Consider the following 12,453-nt stretch of genomic DNA (forward strand, 5'->3'; position numbering starts at 1 on the left):
CAGTGGAATACAAGAAGACTGCCTGTAATCAAGGTTCATGCAAGAGAAATTTAACATAGCTAGTAAGCAATATTCTCCCTTCTGCTTTCAAAAGGCAAATTACTTGGCTGAGTGAGCTTAAAAGAAATACTAAAGGCACACCTTAGATTTGGTTTAAAAACCTAACTTGTGGCGCTGTCAACGTGGTTGACCTCTATCAGACAGTTTTTAGAAAGAGCTCCTTTGTGACCATTTTGGTATTTTTATCTTTAAGAGCACAATACGCTTATTAACCCAGTTATACTCTAATAACCTTATGAATTAAAAAAATGAGAATTAAGAACAAAAAAGGGTATTATTTCACTAAGCCTCATCCAATTTCAGAAAAATCACATCCCTAAAGCAGTAACTTGGCCTGAAAAATTCTTTATATCCCTGAACAGACTGAAAGAAAAGTGAAATTATGAGAAACCTATGAGAGTTTACTAGGTATTGTGTGCTTTTAGTAGTTTACAACTGGTCATTCTTGAAGGCCAAGAGGAAATCAATAGGCTAACATTTTAAAATGTATACTTAATTAAAGTTTAAAGTAAATAAGCAATTAGAAAAACTTGTGAAGAAGGTGACCAAAATCCATACATCAGGAGAAACAAGTGTCCATCTAAATTTCCTCTTCCACTTTTTTTAAAGAATATTTTATTAAGGTTGTTGAATGTACAATTTCTCATTTTGGAAATCTTTATTGTATTTCATCTGATGACAAACAGCATCCTCATTGCTGGTGATTATTCTGTTCTGGCCCTCCACATTGAATAAATTTTATTTTTTTTTTAGACAGAATCTCACTCTGTCACCAGGCTGGACTGCAGTGGCATGATCTTGGCTCACTGCAACCTCTGCCTCCCAGGTTCAAGCAATTATCCTGCCTCAACCTTTCCAGTAGCTGGGATTACAAGTGTCTGCCACGATGCCCAGCTAATTTTTTTTTTTTTTTCTTTTTTGGTAATTTTAGTAGATACGGGGGTTTCACCACGTTAGCCAGGATGGTCTCGATCTCCTGACATCATGATCTGCCCACCTTAGCCTCCCAAAGTGCTGGGATTACAGGCGTGAGCCACCATGCCTGGCCAGTTTCTTCTTGAGACAAATTTCTGTCTATAATTCTAAGACAATGTTTAATAATTTCTGCAGTGTCTGGTGGACCCTGCTGCATCAACAAATCTGGTAATTCCCTTCCCTCAGAATGCCATGAAACTGCAGAAGAGGTGGATGGTATTCCTGCTGATTTCAAAGTTGATAGATTGATTTTTAGGGTTGCCTCTTCTGTGAAGGAACACTGCCTTCATTACAGTAACTTAACAGTGAGTCTTAAACTCTGCTAGTGTAAGTTCTCTAACTCTGGTATTTTTTAAAGTTGATTTTTGCAGTTCTAGGTCCTTTAAATTCCCATACAAATTATAAAACCAACTTGTCAATTTCTTATTTAAAAAAATCTGCTGGAATTTTCATTGAGACTGCTTTGAATCTATAGCTAAATTTGGAAAGAATGTCTATTTTAGGATTATTGTGCTTTCCAGTCCATGAATTTGACATGTTTCTCTATTTAGGTTTTCTTTTATTTCTCTTAGCAAGGTTTTATTGTTTTCAGGGAACAGGTCTTGTACATCATTTGTGAGATTCATTTCATGTCCTCTGAGAATAACTATGGTTTTTACTATTTCACTTCCAATTTTTATCTTTTATTTGCTTTGCTGTACTAGGGGGGCATCCAGTAAAAAAACTAAATAGAAGTGATGAGCAGATAGCCCCTTTGTCTGTTGTCACTGTTAGGAAGTATTCAGTGTTTCACCAATTAGTATGATTTTAGCTGTAGGTTTTTGATAGATGATGCCCTTAATCACATTAAGGAATTTTCCTTTGATATCTCCTATTTTGAGGTTTTTTGATCATTAATGCAAGTTGAGATGATCATATGGAATCAAGAGGAACTTATGGGCTTTCTCCTTTATTTTGGTAACACAGTAAATTATATCAATTAATATTTTTAACAGCTTTACTCAGATATCATTCATATATCATAAAATTCATCCACTGAAATAACTGTTCAATTCAGTAGTTTTTAATATATTTGCAAAATGCGCAATGTTCTAATTCCAGAACATTTTCATCACCTCTAAAAGAAACCCTCTGCCCATTAGCACTCACTCCCCATTCCCTTACCCCTACCACTAATCCACATTACCTCTATGGATTTTCTTATTCTGGACATTTCATATAAACAGAATAATACAATATGGGCCTTTAGTGTCTGGCTTCTTTTACCTAGAATAATGTTTTCCAGGTTCATACAAGCTACGGTGTGTATCGGTACATGGTTTAACTTTTTGAGGAACTGCCATATTGTTGTCCAAAGTAGCAGCACCATTTTTATATTCTTATCAACAATATATGAGGGTTCCAAGTTCTCCACATCCTCACTAACACTTGTTATTATTCATCTTTTTTATTATAGCCATCTTGTTGGATGTGAAGTGGTACCTACTTGTGGTTGTGATCTGCATTTTGCTAATGACTACTGATGTTGAGCATCTTTTCCTGTACTTACTATTTGTCTATCTTCTTTAGAAAAATGTCCACTCCGATCTCTTGCCCATTTTATGCCTTCTTATTGCTCATTTGTAAGAGTTCTATATATATTCTGGTACAACTCCCTTACCAATTTCATGATTTGAAAATATTTTTTCATATTTTGTGGGCTTTTTTACTTTCTTGATGCTATCTTTTGAAACATAAAAATTTCAAATTTTTATGATGTCTTATACATTTTTTCTTTTGTTGCCTGTGCTTTTGGGATCATATCTAAAAAATAATTGCACAATCAAAGGACAGAAAGATTTACTTCTAAGTCCTTCTAAGAAATTTATAGTTTTAGCTCTTAACATTTTGGTTCCTGATACATTTTGAGTTAGTTTTTATATATGGGATAAAGGGTCCAACTTCATTCTCTTGCATGTGGATATCCTTATGTTCCAGTATCATTTGTTGGCACTGACTGACTTTTTTTTTTTTTGAGACGTAGTTTCGCTCTTGTTACCCAGGCTGGAGTGCAATGGCGCAATCTCGGCTCACCGCAACCTCCGCCCCCTGGGTTCAGGCAATTCTCCTGCCTCAGCCTCCTGAGTAGCTGGGATTACAGGCACACGCCACCATGCCCAGCTAATTTTTTCTAATTTTTAGTAGAGACGGGGTTTCACCATGTTGACCAGGATGGTCTCGATCTGTTGACCTCGTGATCCACCCGCCTCAGCCTCCCAAAGTGCTGGGATTACAGGCTTGAGCCACCGCGCCCGGCCTTGACTGACTTTTGAAATGTTAAGTCAACTGTGCATTCCTTGGAAAATCCTTATTTGGTGTCCACATGCAATAATACTGCTAGATCATTCATCCCTAAGCAATAACTTATTAAACTTCTTTGCACATATATTCATGAGGGCTATTGGTCTGTAGTTTTCCTTCCTTGTAATATCTTTGTCAAATACTGAGATTACCCTTATATTATAAAATGAGTTGGAATACAATCCCTCTGCTTTGATTTTCTGAAAGAAATGGCATAAGATTAATGTTGTTTCTTCCTAAAATATCTGATATAACATATCAGTGAAAGCATCTGGGCATTCACTTTATGAGAATGTTTTTCTTGTAGAAATTCGGTTTCTTAAATATGTAAATGGTTATTTAAATTTTCTGGTTTATGTGTTTGCTGTTGTTGTTGTTTTTTTTTTTTTTTTTTTTTTCAATAAATTCATCCAAGTTGGTGCCTCTGTTGAAATAAGTTATGCATTTAATGCCTACAGAATCTGTGATCCTGGATGACTCTTTCCTTTTCATTCTTGGTATTGGTAGTTTGTGGGGGTTTTTTTCCCTTTCTTTCCTAATCATTCTTTATAAAGTTTTATCAGTTTCATTAATTTTTGTCAAATAACCTTCTAGCTTTGTTTTTCTTCATTTTAAAATTTCTTTTCTATGTTATTGCTTTCATTCTTATTTTGATTATTTTCTATTCTTCTTAAAGCTTAAGATGATAGCTTAACTCATTTATTTTAAACTTTCTTTTCTACCATAAGTATTTAAGAACATACTTTTCCTTCTAATATTTTAATTGTATCCTATAAATTCTGATATTGTTTTTATTGCCATTCAGTTGAAAATAATTGCTAGTTTCTCTTGGTCAATATTCCTTATGAACTTGAAAATAATAACTTGTTGAATGTAATGTTCTATAAATATCACTTTGGTCAAGTTGGGTCTATCATTCCTATCCTAACTAATTTTTATTCAAGTCATTTACTATTGTATGTCTTGTTTCATACTGAGAGAAATAAGGATGTTAAAGTTTCCAACTATGATTGTAGACTTGTCTATTACGCCTTTTATTACTCTCAATATTTGCTTCTTTTACTAGGCACATAAACATTTAGAAGTTTTATACCTTTTTAACTGAATTGACCATATTTTCAATATGAAATGTCCTGTTTTATCTCATCCCTCCTCTGTCTGACACTAATATAGCCACACCAGGTTTCATTTTTGAAAATTATTTTGTTTTTAATTTTTATCTCATTGAACTTTTTCAATTATTTTTCATCCTTCCTGGGTTTGAAATTATCTTTTAAATGATGTGTATATACCCAATATCAGTTATTTTATGTTACTAATTTTTTCAACTGACATACTAATTATTTTATTTTTGTTGATACATAATATTTTACATATGTATGAAATACACATGATATTTTGTTTCATGCATGGAATGTGTTATGATCAAGTCAGGGTATTTGGGGTATCCAGCACCTTGAGTATTTATCATTTCTATGTATTGGGAAAATTTCAAGTTCTATCTTCTAGCTACTGGAAATATATAATACACTGTTTTTAACTATAGTCACCTTACTCTATCAAAAATTAGAACTCATACTTTCTAACTGTATTACTGTACCCATTGACCAACCTCTCTTCATTCCCTCCTCCCACTCACATACCCTTCCAAGTCTCTGGTATTTATCATTGTACTCTCTATCTTCATGAGATCAGCATTTTTTAGCTCTCACATGTGAGTGGGAACCTGCTAAATTTGTCTGTGCCTGACTTCACTTAACATAATGACCGCCACTTCCATCCAGGTTGCTGTAAATGACATGATTTCATTCTTAAATATGTCCAAATAGTATTCCATTGTTTATATACACTACATGTTCTTGATCCATTCATCTGTTGATATATTCGTAGGTTGGCTCCGTATCTTTGTTATTGTGAGTAATGCTGCAATAAACATGCAAGTACACCGCAGGCATCCTTTTGATGTACTCATGTTCTTTACTTTGGATAAAAACCCAGTAGTAGGAAGATTGGATTGTATGGTAGCCCTATTTTCAGTTTTTGGAGAAATTGCTATACTGTTTCCCATAGTGGCTGTAGTAATTTACATTTCTCCCAACGGTGTATGAGTTTCCTTTTTTCTGCATCCTCACCAGGATGTGTTATATTTTGTCTTTTTAATAATTGCTATTCTAAGTGGGGTAAGATCTTACTGTGGTTACAATTTGCATTTCCCTAATGATGAGTGATGTTGAGCATTTTGTTATATGTTTTTTGGCCATGACTTCTTTTGAGAGATACCTACTCATGTCTTTTGCCTACTTTTTAATGGGACTGTTTTGTTTTTTTAAACATTGAGTTATTTGAGTTCCTTGTATATTTTGACTATTGTCCTCTGTCAGATGAAAAGTTTGCAAATATTTTCTCCCATTCAACTGGCAGTTCAGTCTGTCAATTGTTTCCTTTGCTGTGAAGAAAGTTTTTAGTTTCTATTTGTCTCTCTTTGGTTTTGTTGTCTGGGCTTTTGAGGTCTTGGCCATAAAATCTTTGCCTAAACCAATGTCCTGAAGTATTTTCCCTATGTTTTTGTCTAGTAGTTTTATAGTTTGGAGTCTTATGTTTAAGATTTTAATCAATCTTCAGTGGATTTTTATACATGGAGAGAGATAGGCATCCGGTTTCATTTTTCTACATATGAATATCTAATTTTCCCAGCACCATTAATTGAAGAGGGTGTCCCTTCCCCAATGTACCTTCTTAGAGCCTTTGTCAAAAATCAGTTGGGTATAAAGGTACGGATTTCTTGATTCTCTATTCTGTTCTGTTGGCCTATATGTCTGTTTTTATCATAATATTTTGGTTATTATAGGCTTGTAAGGTGTCCTGAAGTCAGGTACTATGATGTATTCAGCTTTGTTCTTTTTGCCAAGGACTACTTTGGCTATTTGGGCTCTTATGGGTTTCTACATAAATTTTTAAATTGTCTTTTCTATTACCGTGGAAAATACCATTGGTATTTGGGCAGTGGGATTATTTTAAAGATACCAATTCTTCTGATCCACCAGGATGTGATGTCTTTCCATTTGTATGTGTACTCTTCAATTTCTTTCATCAGTGTTTTGTAGTTTTCCTTAGTTGAGGTCTTACATCCTCTTGGTTAAATTTATTACTAGGTATTTCTTTTCAGCTATTGTTAATGGGATTGCCTTCTTGATTTCTTTCTCCAGAAAGTTCATTATTGGTGTATAAAAATGCTACTAATTTTTACATGTTGATTTTGTATCCTGGATCAGGAATTTCCCTTAAGCAAGGTTTGGGATCTGAGTCCAGGTGCAACTCTAGAGAATTCTCCATTCTTATAGTCCAGGCATCAGATTCTAACCACGGGAGACTTTCTCTTTGTTTACAGGCAAGCCATCAGCTTTCCATGTTGCTAAGGTGTTCATTTTGCTCTTTGTAACCTCCCCCACATTTCTGTGCCATGAATATATTTCTTCACTCTGCTACCCTGGCTAGGCTTCTGTACAACACTGCCTTGCCCTTAATGAAGGGCCTGTACACATTGGGAGCAGGAGAGGTTTTTTTTAAAATCTATTTTGCTGGCCGGGTGCAGTGGCTCACGCCTGTAATCCCAGCACTTTGGAAAGCCGAGGTGGGTGGATCACGAGGTCAACAGATCGAGACCATACTGGTCAACATGGTGAAACCCCGTCTCTACTAAAAAATACAAAAAAAATTAGCTGGGCATGGTGGCACATGCCTGTAGTCCCAGCTACTTGGGAGGCTGAGGCAGGAGAATTGCTTGAATCCAGGAGGCGGAGGTTGCAGTGAGCCGAGATCACGCCATTGCACTGTAGCCTGGGTAACAAGAGCGAAACTCCATCTCAAAAAAAAAAAAAAAAAATCTATTTTGCTTTAACCTAGCCTTCTGTTGCAACTGTGTTGCACTTGATAAAGGATCACTAAGCTTCCAAGTTGTCTTGCAACCATATGCTATGCCTCTAGTCTTTCTTTGGCCACTGCCATGTATTTGGTGAAAATCTTATGCACATTAATAAATCACTCACAATTCTTTGCTCTGCTTCAAGCTTTTGGTGTGCTGCCACTTGGTGAAGGCCTCATAGAGAAAAACTGGTGGTGGGTATAAGTTCTCTGTGACTGGAGTGTCTCAGGATTTTAATCTGTCACACCAGTTCACACATGGCCATAAAGAGTTCATTAAAAATTTGGCTGATTTGTCTTTATATCCCTCTATGTTGAGTTTGACCACTCCTGCTGCTGCTCTGCCAGGGAATAAAGCAATCAGAGTTTTTTGTCTCCTAGGAAGGGCTTGTCTCTTTCTGGAAATAGTTTACTTAGGTTTTCCTCTACGTATTAAAAGTTATCTGGATACTTTTAAAAAATTTATGATCCTATAGTTTGTGCAGCTCATTAACATAGTTGGGAGTAGAAGCAACAGTCTCTTATAAATTTCTTCATTCTATTTAGAAGTGGAAGTTTCTCGGCCAGCGCAGTGGCTCAAGCCTATAATCCCAGCACTTTGGAAGGCCGAGGCAGGTGGATCACGAGGTCAAGAGATCGAGACCATCCTGGTCAACATGGTGAAACCCCATCTCTACTAAAGATACAAAAAAATTAACTGGGCGTGGTGGCACGTGCCTGTAATCCCAGCTACTCAGGAGGCTGAGGCAGGAGAATTGCCAGAACCCAGGAAGCGGAGGTTGCGGTGAGCCGAGATCGCGCCATTGCACTCAAGCCTAGGTATCAAGAGCGAAACTCCATCTCAAAAATAAAAAAAAGAAGTGGAAGTTTCTATTCACTTCTTTTGATAGCTCCCTCTCGTGCATGTCATGTTTTATATTTAAGTCTTCTTCCCATAGCTTTGTGTGAGAGGTAAGTTGTAAGCCTAGCAAAAAGCACTCGAAATTTAATCTCTGCTATCCTTTGTAAATATACATTCGTTGAGTTTTTAAAGAGCCCTGGAAACCACCTTCGTGAAGATAAAACATGTTGGAACATAGTAGATACTACAATAGTGGTATTGCAAAAATCCTACTGAAAATGGAATGACAACATATTTGTTCATGTAATCTGGAATATTGAATTGGAATTCTGTAGGTTGGAAGCAACATCAAGGACTTAATGGGGTCTAGTCATCTGTCTTCAGACAGATAATGTTTTGCTTCCTCATTCTTATCATATCTTATCACATGAATGGCTTAAGGCAAAGTAAGGATTTCTTATTCTCATATTACAGATAAGGCCTCTGGGATCCAGAGGCAGAGTGATCAAACCACAGATGACAGCGTGCATGGAGTGGGAGGGCAACCCAGGCTCCAACTTCCTGGCATTGCACCTATCCCAATACTTATTTATTTTAACTGCAAGGCCCAAAGAACTAGTCAGATATGCCAAGAATAGAAATCCTGGCATGACCTCATGAGGTTTGGAAGACTTCACAGTATTAAAATAGAAAAATGTTAAAAACAAAATGTAAATATCATTGAGTTATCATCCAGTGCCCTGTGCTTTCCCTAGGTTAGGGAAATATGGTATGGGCAACATCTGTCCTGTTTCACTACCGTGTGTCAGAGTATATATGACACAGGGTTTGTCACACAAGGCAGGGAAACATCACAAATATATGTTGAGTAAATTTTTTTTTTTTTTTGAGAAAAGCTGAGTAATATAACAAAAAACATCCTAAGAGGACAGCACCTTGATCATAAAAAAGCTTAATCTCTCTTTGATACCTCTGGAAAACAAGAAACTATAATAGAAATGTTTTTGCAAAATATTTGTAAGACATGTGTTATTATCTGAATATTTGGTCATTCTAGTCAGGAACTCAAAATGAGAAGAAGGCAATACTTTGGGGGAATGTAATCACTCATCCAATGCAGACTCAGTTATAAACCAAGGATATTTTTTGAACTGTATCATTTCAAGCACAAGGCCCAACGAACTAATCAAATGTGCCACAATACCCAAGAGTGACATTAAAAAATTTTTTAATTTGAAAATAATTTAAGAATCACGGAGTAGTTTTGAGAAGATCTATACATCCTTTAACAAGGTTCACCTACTGTTAACATTTTGCTCAATTTGCTTTGCAATTTGCTATTGCTGTATCCATCCATCCACAGAATACATTTTTCTGAAGCACTGAGAAAATACTGTCTATATTATGGCTCTTTACCACTACATATGTCAGCGTATATTTCCTAAGAATAAAAATATTATACACCACAGTAATTAACTTCAGTAAGTTTAACAATGATATGATACTTTTGACCATCTATATTCCAATTTTGTAAACTGGCCTAACAATGCATTTATAGCATTTTTCCAATATAGAATCTAGTCTAGGACCAGTTACTGCATTTAGTTGTCACAACTCTTTAGTATTGTTTACTCTGGAACATTTCTGCAACCTCTGTCTTTTATGACATGGACATTATTGAAGCACATGGTTCTTTTTTTCTTTCTTCCCAAAATGTTCCTCATTTTAAATTTGTCTGATGTTTCTTCACAGTTAGTTAGGTTCAGGTTATACATTTCCAGATGTCATACTACACAAGTGATACTGTATCCTCAAGTTATCATAGCCAGAGGCACATGTTGTCCATCTGCCCCTCATTGGTGCTATTAATTTTGATCACATGGTCAAGGTGTTGCCTGGTTTTTCCATTATATAGTTATTATTTTTCCCTATACAACTAATAAGAAGTCTGTGGAGAGACACTTAAAGACTATAAAATAGTCTGCTCCTCCTCAAGGAAATGTTTATAACAGTATTTTCACTACAGTTATAAAAAGTGACCTCTACATAATAAAAGAAACCTAACTTCATGTATTATAGTTGAATAAGTTCCATGCCAGTTTTAACATCTGTTTCTATTACAGTAGTCCATGCACACTGGGTGTTTATTAAAAACTTTTCATTAACTGTCTGCTATCTGGGGAGGATATGGGCAATTTGTTTTTAAAATCCAACAGGTACCAATGCCCTAATTTTGGCTCCTTAAAAAGATATATTTAACTTATGCTATCAAAGCAGTTTATAAATTAAATTAAATGATATAATTGCAAGAACATTCTTTAAAAAAAGAAAAGAGACTTGTAAAAAAAACTTAGCTCTACTTATTCAAATTATCTATGCAGTCTTGTTACAATGCTATTGATTATTATCCAACCTTTTCTAAGCAGTAGGATTTTTGAGCTAAGCCTTAATTCAAGGCTTTATCTTGGATTAAACACAGCTACCTTATATATGCTCAAACGGCCAGGTGGCTTCAGTTTCTAAGTTTGGTAACACACAGAAGACAATTTTTGAAAAGCAGGGCACATTTTTTTTTAACTTTTAAAAATGGTTTTTAAATTTTAAATACTTTAAGATGCCTTCTTACTCATTTTGCTACCATGGCTCTCAACATTATGGAGGAACATGCTTCACAAACCAGTCATGACACTGAACAAGCATGCCACTAGTGGTTCAACTATTCTTTTATAGAAGTCAGGAATCAGAGGAAGAGATAGGTCCAAAGCTTAAATAGAATACAAACTTTCTCTTTTGGGAGCAGCCTCTCATCTATAAATTTGTCTTACTTGCAATACAATAAAATTCTAGCCTTTATAACAAAAGAGATCATTTTTCTTTTTGATTAATAGAATTCGGCAGCCAATTCTATTAGTGTTTTTGTTTTGAGGTTGTCTTTTTTCTTTTTTTTTTCTTGAAAGTATTTGTAGACACAGGCTCAAAGGAGAAAGAAAGGAAAAGGAATTAACTCTCCTCAAGGAAGGTCAAAAACATAATCTACAAGAGAAGCAAGAGGACCAACTGCATCTGCTTGCCAAATTGACTATCAACTGGAGAATTTACCAACAATAAGAAAACCATGTCTACCAGATGTCAAGCTATATAACTGGAGGCCAAATATCTTTGGGCTCATAGCAGGACTCTCCACTCTTTACTACCTATATTTCACATTAAATAGTAAGGTGTCTTCCACGGGCCACAGCAAGGATAACAAAAATATTTCCACACAAGGGACCTAATAACATAATCATACCCCACCAGACTGGCTTCAGTGCTGAAGTCCACCTCAGACATGTTCTTTTGTTAAAAAGCAATCTTAGTTCTGAATCAATATGTAAGGGGACAGAGAAACTGAAATGACTGCAAGCTATTCCTATGCAAGGATTCTTGGGGTTTATCAGGCTGTTTTATATTTGGGAACTCTTTTTTCACTGAGAAGAAATGAATCTGAAAATTTGAATAACCATTTTCCCACTTATTAAACCTGTGCTGTTCAATATGGTAGCCACGAGCCACATGTGGCTATTTAAAATTAAGTAAAATTTTAAAATTCAGTTCCTCAATCAAACTAGCAACATTTAAGTGCTCAATAACCACATGTGGCTAGTAGATTCCCTGTTGAAAAATAGAGATATAAAATGTTCACATCACACAAAATTCTATTAGACGGTGCTGTTCTAAACCCTTAAATCACCTTTAAAATGGGCAATCATATTTCCATTCTATATAAATTATGAAACAATCTTTTACGCATTCTCTTAGGAAATAGGTCTACTAACACAATATGAATATTGTACCAGGTGAAGGTGAAGCAAAGGGATCTCAGTAATATTTTCACAATATAAGCCAATCCTTGTCTGACTAAATGCTCTTTACATTACTCACAGAAGTTCTGTGGAGCTACAGCTGGCCGGATAATATACAGAGGACAGTCTGGATGGGTAGTATATAACAAATAAGCAATAAAGTGTTCTTTATTGTATATATCCTTTATGATTCAATCTGTATCAGACAGTTCATATCAGAAGTCTTATTTTATAAGTCAAAATGTACAAAATGAATCATTTCCTTTAAAAACAAGGCTGCCCAACTTCACAGCTTTACAATTTAGGTATTTTAATGCCAAGTAAACATCACAGGCCACAGCTGTTCCTAAAAATTTTACGAACAAGAAGAACATGAGGTCAATATAAAATAAAATTCATAAATCACATTGCTTACTCCCAGGCTCAACCATCAAGAACCCGGGGAAGCCAAGCAACTCTGGAGATGGTATGTGG

General features: G+C 35.5%; 1 protein-coding gene across 21 annotated transcripts in view; it reads right to left on the reverse strand.

Moving 5' to 3' along the window:
* The window catches only part of TASP1 (taspase 1), a 248,642-nt gene that overhangs the window by 17,595 nt on the left and 218,594 nt on the right, over nt 1–12,453 (reverse strand). The gene's annotated exons all lie outside the window — the stretch shown is intronic.

This window comes from Callithrix jacchus, chromosome 5, assembly GCF_049354715.1.
Source record: "Callithrix jacchus isolate 240 chromosome 5, calJac240_pri, whole genome shotgun sequence".
Taxonomy (NCBI): domain Eukaryota; kingdom Metazoa; phylum Chordata; class Mammalia; order Primates; family Cebidae; genus Callithrix; species Callithrix jacchus.